General features: G+C 37.0%; 1 protein-coding gene across 1 annotated transcript in view; it reads right to left on the minus strand.

Annotated features, from left to right (window-relative positions):
* Nucleotides 1-9,525, minus strand: part of LOC134210913 (basement membrane proteoglycan) — a 654,698-nt gene that overhangs the window by 256,842 nt on the left and 388,331 nt on the right. The gene's annotated exons all lie outside the window — the stretch shown is intronic.

The raw sequence follows: 9,525 nt of genomic DNA on the forward strand, positions 1-9,525 counted from the left end.
TTGCGACAGCACTTTGCGGCCCTCGTGTCCGCTCTCCATGAAATCTTAATTAAATTGAGAGTTAGAGCGCAGCCCGTAAGCTGCACAATATTGATGTCTGTGCTTGTGATGCACATACGAAATTGGTTGGTTTACCTATTTTAACAGTGCTTGGCAAAATTCAATTTTTCAATAGATTGGCGCTTTAAATCAATTGTTTTTAATAGTTGATAAAATCTTAACAATCGATAGATAACAAAATTTCCTAAATTGGTTGAAAGATGGCTAAGATATTAGCCCATACTTCCTTGTCACTTTTCGTGACGGTCTCAAATTTGAATCTGCAGAATGACTCCCCAGAATCTTCCCGAAGGACGTAATTAAACGTAAAAAAAAAGAAGAATCAGAGTCTTAACCCGTCAACGCCGGATAAGGAAGTGAAACGCTCATGTTGACGGGACAAGCGGGCGTGGGTGGACTCCTTGGCCGAAAAAAGAGAGAGAAAGCAAGTGAGGACATTTGCAGCATCCTCTACGATATCACACAACGCTTAACCGGAGCGAAGATAGCTGCAACGATGCATGTGAAATATGCGACTTGCATAGTTGACCGACCCAATTGACCAGCTGAAACGCTTATACGAGCTCTTTAAAGAACTTTTTCAAATGCCAGCAAGGCCACCACCATCTCGGCATGATTTGCCTAGGATCCGACATATAACACGCGTCAATACTAAGGGTATGCGATAACACAATTTTTCCTGACGAAACGAAACGAAAATAGAAATGCTACTGTTGGATCGGAACGAAACGAAACGAAATTCAAATTTTATTCCGAAACTTCGAAACGAAACGAAATCCGGGTCCATTTGATTCGAAATTTTACGAAACGAAACGAAATTTAATTTTTTTTTCCGCGAAATTTTTATTAAATAGTTTTTTTAGCATTACCTATATAAATAATGCAAAAAACGAATAAAAAAAAACCGCGGAGAAAATAATTTTGTTTAATATTTTTAGAGTTAGCAAATGAGCCTTCCAAATAAACGAATGATTAAAAAAAAATTTCAAAGTCAACTAAAATCGTAGAATTTTTTTCTCTAAAATAAAATTTTGACGCGACATAAAAAAATTCGGAAAATTATTAGTATTTTCAAAACATTCTTCAACAAATCCGAAGAGGTTTTTGATTTTTTTTTTTTTAGTATTTATCTTTTATTACCCCCTCCCCCTTGACCTTTCCGGCATCAGTAGGACATATTTTTTATTAATTAATAAATTATTTATCAATTTATCTACGGATCAATCCACTTTGCAATTGCGTTGGCTTTCTTGGCAGCAACATAATGATTTAATTCAATTGAAATTTTTAAAATCATGTGTTGGGGAAACCTGCGAGTTCGTTCTATTTTGCTCCAGATTTCATTAACCATTTTCAAAAGTATGCCCCTCACCATAAACAACGTTAGAATATTCATCGCTTAATTTCGCTCAATATTTCCAACAGATTTCATATTGATTAGATCTGTTCACCATTTTAAGTCTCCAGGTAAATTTTCGACCAAATTCATGAAGATTCATTGAATATGTAAAACTTTGAAAATTGAAAAACAAAATGATCTTTTCAACAGATAAGCAGTTGATTGCAATACAAAACTCGACTTTTTAATTTTTTTTACTAAGGTCTTTTTGAAATATTATTTTTTTAATTTAAAGTATTTCTGAAACTTGATTATGCATATGTACAACATGTGATAGATTTAGTTCGGAAAAGGTATTGGAGGGTAACCGCCCCTTCGGTGGGATCATGTGGTCGTGGGATCAAACCACACCGAAGGGGCGGTTACCCTCCAATACCTTTTCCGAACTAAATCTATCACATGTTGTACATATGCATAATCAAGTTTCAGACATAGTAATTAATTTCCACTCCGGGTGGCTTAATACCCGGCATATAGGCAATTAACTTTGAATGTACTTAAAGTATTTTTTTTTTACGTTGTGAGTTTTTTATGATGAGGGGCATTTTTCATCCATCACTTTTTGCCTTTCTCGTATACTAAGTATACGTAAAGGCTATATAATCGCTTCAAAAACAAACTTTTTATAGAAGGCCCGGAGACCCATAGTGTTATATACCGATCGACTCAGCTCGACGAATTGAGGTGATGTCTGTGTGTATGTGTGTGTGTGTGTGTGTGTGTGTGTGTGTGTGTGTATGTGTGTGTCTGTGCGCACCAACCCAAAAAAAATGTCACTCATTTTTCAGGTACTTATCCTTAACCGATTTACTCGCAACAAGTTGCATTCGACGCAGTATACTCTACAATTGTTTCCTATTGAAAATTGACTAGATCGGACTATGGGCTCAGAAGTTATGGCCAAAATACCACTTTTTTAATAGAAAAATTGAGAAAAAAAATGTCACTAATTTTTCAAGCACTTATCCTCAACCGATTTACTCGCAACAAGTTGCGTTCGACGCAGGATACTCTACCATTGTTTCCTATTGAAAAATGGTCAGATCGGATTATGGGCTCGGAAGTTATGGCCAAAATACCACTATTTTATAGAAAAATTGAGAAAAAAAATGTCACTCATTTTTCAGGCACTTATCCTTAACCGATTTACTCGCAACAAGTTGCATTCGACGCAGGATACTCTATCATTATTTCCTATTGGAAATTGGCCAGATCGGACTATGGGCTCAAAAGTAATGGCCAAAATACTATTTTTATAATGCACGAGAAAGGCAACATCACCGCTAGGTGGATTAATCTGGGTTTTTTTATGAAGTTAGCCTTGGAAGATAAACGAAAATCGTGACTGCTAGATGAAAACCTTTTTTCGTTTCATCATTTTTTCACAAATTCTATGGTGCAATGCGGTGGGAGTTGAACCTTAACAATAATATCCGTGGGATGCGCTGACTCTAGCAACATTTTCACGCTATCTGCATGTAGGCATTAGCTTACAGTGGCTAAACGTCCCGGATTATGTGGAACAGTCTACTTGCCTCGCATTTCCTGGTGCCCCGGAAACGTTCCGAATTCCATGATGAATCTGTAAAGCCGTTATTTCTGCAGCTCAGCAAAATAAAGAACAAATTTCCGTAAAAAATACGGTTATTTGCTGATTTTAGCAATAAAATGAAAGCTAGGACATGATATAACAATTCAATTGAGAATGCCTTGTTACTATTCAGTAGGCAGCTCTGAAGAGGTGATCGCCAGTATAACCTAATTAATTTCACACAGAATCTTCGAAATACAGGTTGGACTCGATTATCCGAAGTATCGATTTTATTTTCACTCCGGATAATCGAATCACCATAAAAAAATAAATCTGCAATTAAAAAACCTATGTTTTATTTTACTTGCAGTGGTGTAGTCAAAAATTATTTAGAAAAAAAAACCTTGAATAATCCACCTGCGGCATCGGTAACTTTCTGGTATATTATGGAAAAATATTATTTTTGCCATATCTTTTGAGTCCATTATCTGAAGGATCTAGAAAATGTGAGAAAGTTATAGATTTCCACGCATTTTACGGAATCAAAAATATCTGAAGGTAGAAGTTTAGATCATGACAATGATCTCAATTGGAAAGATATGAATCAGTTCCAGAATCCGAAATAAATGAGAAATCGCAGGATGCCTCAAATCTGGAGCATTCTTAAATCTGCAAATATCTTACAATCTACTACATCAGGAAAACTTCTGAAACGTCATCATTTCCATTTCATTGCTTTTAAACAATGATTGTTTAAACTGAATACTTTCCAAAGACAACGGAAAACGGACAATACTCAGTAGTACAGTGAGGATTATTTCGCTTATCGAAGAGTTTCCACAACTAGGAAAGCACAAATCGAACAAACGCCTCATAATACATTACATATTTCATACACAACTCAGTTAATTTAAATAAAAATATAGCATACCAAAACGATGAGATCTACAAATTATTTTACTTCACTTAACAATATTATTTAAATTAACAAATGCGTTTCTGTTGAAGATACAGATAAGATCAAGTGGAAGAATTTATATGTATAAAATATTGAGAAGAATTTGAATGGCTTTATTCAGCGGCGCAGCCGAATTTTTTTTATGATATGGAAATTGGAATTATTAAACATTAATTTCGAAATTCCGCGAAATTCCGTTTAATTTCGTTAAAAGATTGATTTTTCTGTCGAAATTTTTTAAATTTAACGATACGAAACGAAATCAGAAAATCAGATTTCGCCATACTAAAATTCCGCGGAATTCCGCGGAATTTCGTTTCGAATGCCCTAAAACGAAATTTTTCGAAATACCGCATATGCTTAGTCAATACCGAAGTTCCGAAGTTTCGAGCTCTACCATAATGTCCGCTCAACTATTGCATCGTTTGTTTCGTAATATCTGGGGCACCAAAACTTTCCCGGTCAACTGCAGGGCATCTTAGTGAACGTGACCTTGAAGGGTAACCTGACCGTATGCGATAACTGGTGGGGCATCATGTTGCTGTGTGTGTCATCAACAGATGTCTGCGGTACATAATTCGTGCCTGGTGGCCGCACAACTGGATCTTAAACAACGAGCTCCATCATCGGATCGTTGTCACCAGACACCGATAGCAACTGAAATTCGGCAAGTTGGACTGGGTCGGCCACACCTTACGTAGGGGCGGAAACTAAATCTGTAAACAAACATTGGAATAGAACCTTGCTGGACTTCGCAGCAGAGGTAGGCCCAGCATAGCCTCCATGAAGCAATAAAAGAAGTCGAAAAGCTCATTATACTGGTATTCCTCTACTAACACGAGAGATGCACAATACAGTCAGCAGTTGGACGAAAGAGATGACCGCCGGGTAGCCAACGGATTACCGAATAGAAGGGCGTAGGGCGAGGTCGCTCATTAACTTGGCTTAAGTTCAACCTAACTATCGCATAAATTTGAACTCGCCCTTAAAAAACTTAATAATAGTTCATTTATTTATCTTCAGATAATTAAAATTAATTCATACAGTTTTCACCTTAACATAAACATAGTTTTTACAAATTCAGAAAACTTTCTTTTAAATTCAATAATAGTTCTTGCATTTTTTATATCTAAAGGTAATTCATTAAAAATTCGTATTCCTCTATAATACATTGACTTTTGATTTGTCGTCATTGTAAATGGTACAACACGTAAATCGTCAATTTGCCTAGTTCTATGCTGATGTAAATTTCGTCCTCTAACAATAGTGGTCTTCGCCGATGGTTCCGGTCCGTACTCTCTTGTTGATTGTTCGTTGCTTATGATTTTTAAAGGCTGGCTTGCAGGGCCTGACACCAAACCCCCTAAATTTCCGGAGGACCATTCCTCCTTATTTCCGGTGGACCATGGTGCACAGTTTCACTTAGAGTCCCTCGCTGGCACTCGGACGATGATCAGCCGCCCCTAACATGGAGAACAGACGCTGTTGTGAGCCGATCCTGACATGAAGAACAGACGCTCAATAAGATTTGCACCTCCGGAGAGGAGCAAACCCCCCCTTCCCTGTCAGCATACGACCATAGTGCCCACTGGGGTTGGTTACCCGATCTTCCCTAAGGTTGCTCGTATCCCGGCCAGCACCGCGGGGAGGTAGGGATAGGAGTTGCTGGGTAAGAGGCTAAGGACCGCGAGATGGGGTCTATTTTATTCCTTCAGGTACGCGAAGTACCAATGGTACGCTTTACCCAGCATTTGCCGTGCCACCTCTAACAATAATGTTTGTTAAATATTCTGGCATGAGGTTATTCTTTAGTTTAAAAATTAGCACCAGCACATTAAACTTAGCAACTGGCCTTCATGCATGGTTTAAGTGGATATGGATAAACGTATGTTATACGCCGAGGCAAATGAGCCACGAATTGTTGTTGGGAGAACTACCCGATCAAGAATGCATAACAAAATTATAACAAGGGGAGTTATTTATTTCAGAAAAATAATTAACAAAATGTGTTATAAAATTGGCTGGTTAGTTGTTAAAATAACAAAAATTATATCAAAATTCCCTCTAGCCGTAACATAATTATATCAGAGGTTGTTACCTTCATTTCAACATTATAACAACCGTTGATATGATTATGAGGTACAAAAATCTACTTTCATGGTAATTGCCTACATTACGTATAAAAATGTGGTACGCTGCAACGCCGGATTTCCATCCATAATGTAGGCAATTAACTTTGTACTAGCTATTAGCATCGAACATTGATTCAAGTTATACTGGAGGTGATTACTTCCGCTTTTTTCCAATATCAAAAAATGTAGGCAATTATTTTGTGTAAATATACATAACTAATGTTGTTATAATTTTGATATGAAATAAAACTGGCCGAAGACACATTTTTATCGAATTATCTAATTATAACACACGTTGTTTTAAATAACAACCATTGATAGAATTGAGTTATAATTTTGTTATGTATTCCTGATCGGGTATCCTTCGTTCACACCAAGTTGAATACAGTACTAGAGAAGAAGGCGGGGGTGAAAAATTCATTTTTAGTGCAAAACGAAAACAAACCGGCTGGCTCTTCCATACTAAAATCGTGAATTTGCAGATTGGAAACACCTAGTGGTGTATTCATCTTGGTTCACTTATCAATAATCGGACGACCACGGTGGACCTGTCACCAAGTCAGAATATCGAACAATAACTAATTATTGTTCAATTGGATATTCCCAAGCCTTCGAGTCTAAGAATTTTGTGTGGAAACAAATGCTTGAAACAAGTTGAATATACCCGATTTCTTGGTCTAATAATTGACTCCAACCTCAAATGGATATACCACATAAAACACGTCGAAACCAAGCTTAAAACTATGGCATTTGCATTTAAAAAATTACGACCAATAGTTACGGAAGATACAGCATGGAAATTGTATTTTGCATTTGTGCATCCTCACTTAATGTATATGAATTGCATTTAGAGTAGTGCAAATAATACGAATTTACTCAAGCTATCGCGATTGCAGAATGGTATTATAAAAACCATCAAAAAATTACCTAGATTAACCAGCTCTAGGGGGGTCCCGTAGCGTAGTTGGCTACACGTTCGCCTTACAAGCGAATGGTCATGGGTTCGATTCCCAGCCCCTCCACCAAACCCTCGTCAGTCGCCAGCAGCGCAGTCCGTACGGTGGCGTTTGGGGAATACGCCTCTCCGACACGGCTGCCTGATGATGACTGACAAAACTGTTCTTCTCGGAGGCATTCCTCCAACGTTACCCGGATTAATGGCAACCGAACAATGCAACGATCATTGAATACACGACATGGACAAACGGACACAATAGACCCCCGATGAGATGGACTGGCAACGATAACAATAATGGTAATGGAAAATTTAAAAATAGATTCTATGTGGATTCTGTAGAGCAGAATACCACAGTAGATCTCGGCACAGTAGCGGTCAAGTAACACAGAGTGCCTAACAAATAAATAAAGGAATAAAAAAAAAATTAACCGGCTCTTCTGATCTGTACAATGAAAGAGTTTTAGATCTGTATAATTTAAGTAGGTTTGAAGTTTTGATTTATAAGTATAAAGTACAACATGGTCTGATAAAATGTAATATACCTCTTATTAGAGTATCTACTGTTCATTCACAACGTACTAGACAGCAAAATCATATCTACCAAGTTTCATCACTATCTATGGCGCAGAATAGTATATTTCAAAGAGGAGTACGGTTTTTCAACAATCTTCCTGTTGATATAAAAACTGCAAGAACTCTAGCTTATTTTAAGGACAAGTTACGTTCATTTCTGAGCAATTAGTACCAATTCAACAATAAAACACTCATCACGATTGCGAAACCACACTGTACAAAGATAGTGTGTCTAGCGTCGGATGACGTGAATTATTGTTTCCACTGAAAAACCCTTAACCTCACAGTGCTGGCTCCCTACGACTATCAAAAGTAACGCGACTGTAGGCGCGGGATCTGCTACCAAGATCATTAACCTATTCATCTGGACTCGTAGGGTTGGGAAGTCCCCGACGTACAATCTGTACGGTTGGGTAAATGGCTTCCTTTCCGGCACTTTAAAGATGTCCATCATGTTTTTTTTGCTACAAACTTTGAACCAACAACATTAGAATAGGTACATTACATTAAACATTACAAATCACAATCATTGAAATAATTAGTTGGTACATACATATACTCTGTCTGAATTGCACTTTAAGGCGACTGTACACAGTTTTCATTAACTTCAGTAGCAATAAAAGTTAAATAAATAAATAAATAAAAAAAAAGTTCAAGGGTGAAGTCTGTATGTGTGCGTGCTCACAAAAAAACCCACTCATCTCTTAGGCACTTTTGCTTAACCAATTGATTGGCACAAGTTGTATACGACAGACATTCGTTCACATTACTTCCCATTGAAAAATGCTTGAATTGGTTGTTGCGTTCCAGAGTTGAAAACAATCATCAGCATTTTGTTTGTTTTTTTAGTAAAAGGGATGATATTTGTATGAAAAGCAGAAAATAACCAAACGATCGAGTCAGAAATCGGCCATACACAGTCCGCACTGACAATTAAGCCACTCATTTCGAACGAAAGCGCAAGAAATGAGTGGTCCATTCAAACGATTAACACATTTTTTCACCTCCGCTTAGCTCTTAAGTAGTGATTAGCCATATGCTGGTTTGAGGACTAAGCGGAGGTGAAGAAATCGGCGCTAAGTGATTTTTTCTCATATTATTGGTGAATGCATTGCGATGATTAATTGCATTGTAATAGGGGAACTGTTCCGTTTTCCATCTCACTGAACATATATTCATTTCATCGTGACACAAAGATAAACTGCACCAATGTCATCGCTTATTTTAGCTAACATGCATGCTCACTGCTGAAAAAACACACAGAAACAAATCAAATACCTTTTCATTGCTTTGTTTTTCATGGGATGAATATCGGAGCTATAAGATGAATTCCAGGAACAGTAACCCTACATACAAACCACCAAGAAACTTTGTATTCAAAATACTGAAGTCAATCGATTAACTAGTGAGAAAAGATATAAATTAATCAAAAATGGTGTGTCATAGAATAATTATTTGAGTACATGATGGTTAATGAAAATTGCAAACATTTCAAGAATTGTTCAACTGTGGATTGCCACGAAGTGTCTAACTATCTATCAACTATTGATTTTCAATCATCACTGAAATCCTTTCACCAACATATTCAAATCATGCATCAATGAATGTATTTAACTGGAGCAGCCGAAAACAAGTAGGAAAGTGCTCAATACGGAAATCAATTTTATCGAACACTCGATTTTTGAATGTAAATAGACATCTGCACCGATCTGTTTCATCGTTTTTCCGAAATTAATAGGTCGATAATTATATCATTGAGAACACAAATCTTTAAAACTAGATTTTATAAAAGCCAATTTTTATGTGTTTCGGTGGAGAACTTTTTTGAGTTTTCCAAATCCTAAAAAATATCCATTCGTGAAAGATCCAAACCGCCATGGCCGACGGCGTATAAACAAGCATCACTGGCGGCGG

This window comes from Armigeres subalbatus, chromosome 2 (assembly GCF_024139115.2).
Source record: "Armigeres subalbatus isolate Guangzhou_Male chromosome 2, GZ_Asu_2, whole genome shotgun sequence".
NCBI lineage: Eukaryota > Metazoa > Arthropoda > Insecta > Diptera > Culicidae > Armigeres > Armigeres subalbatus.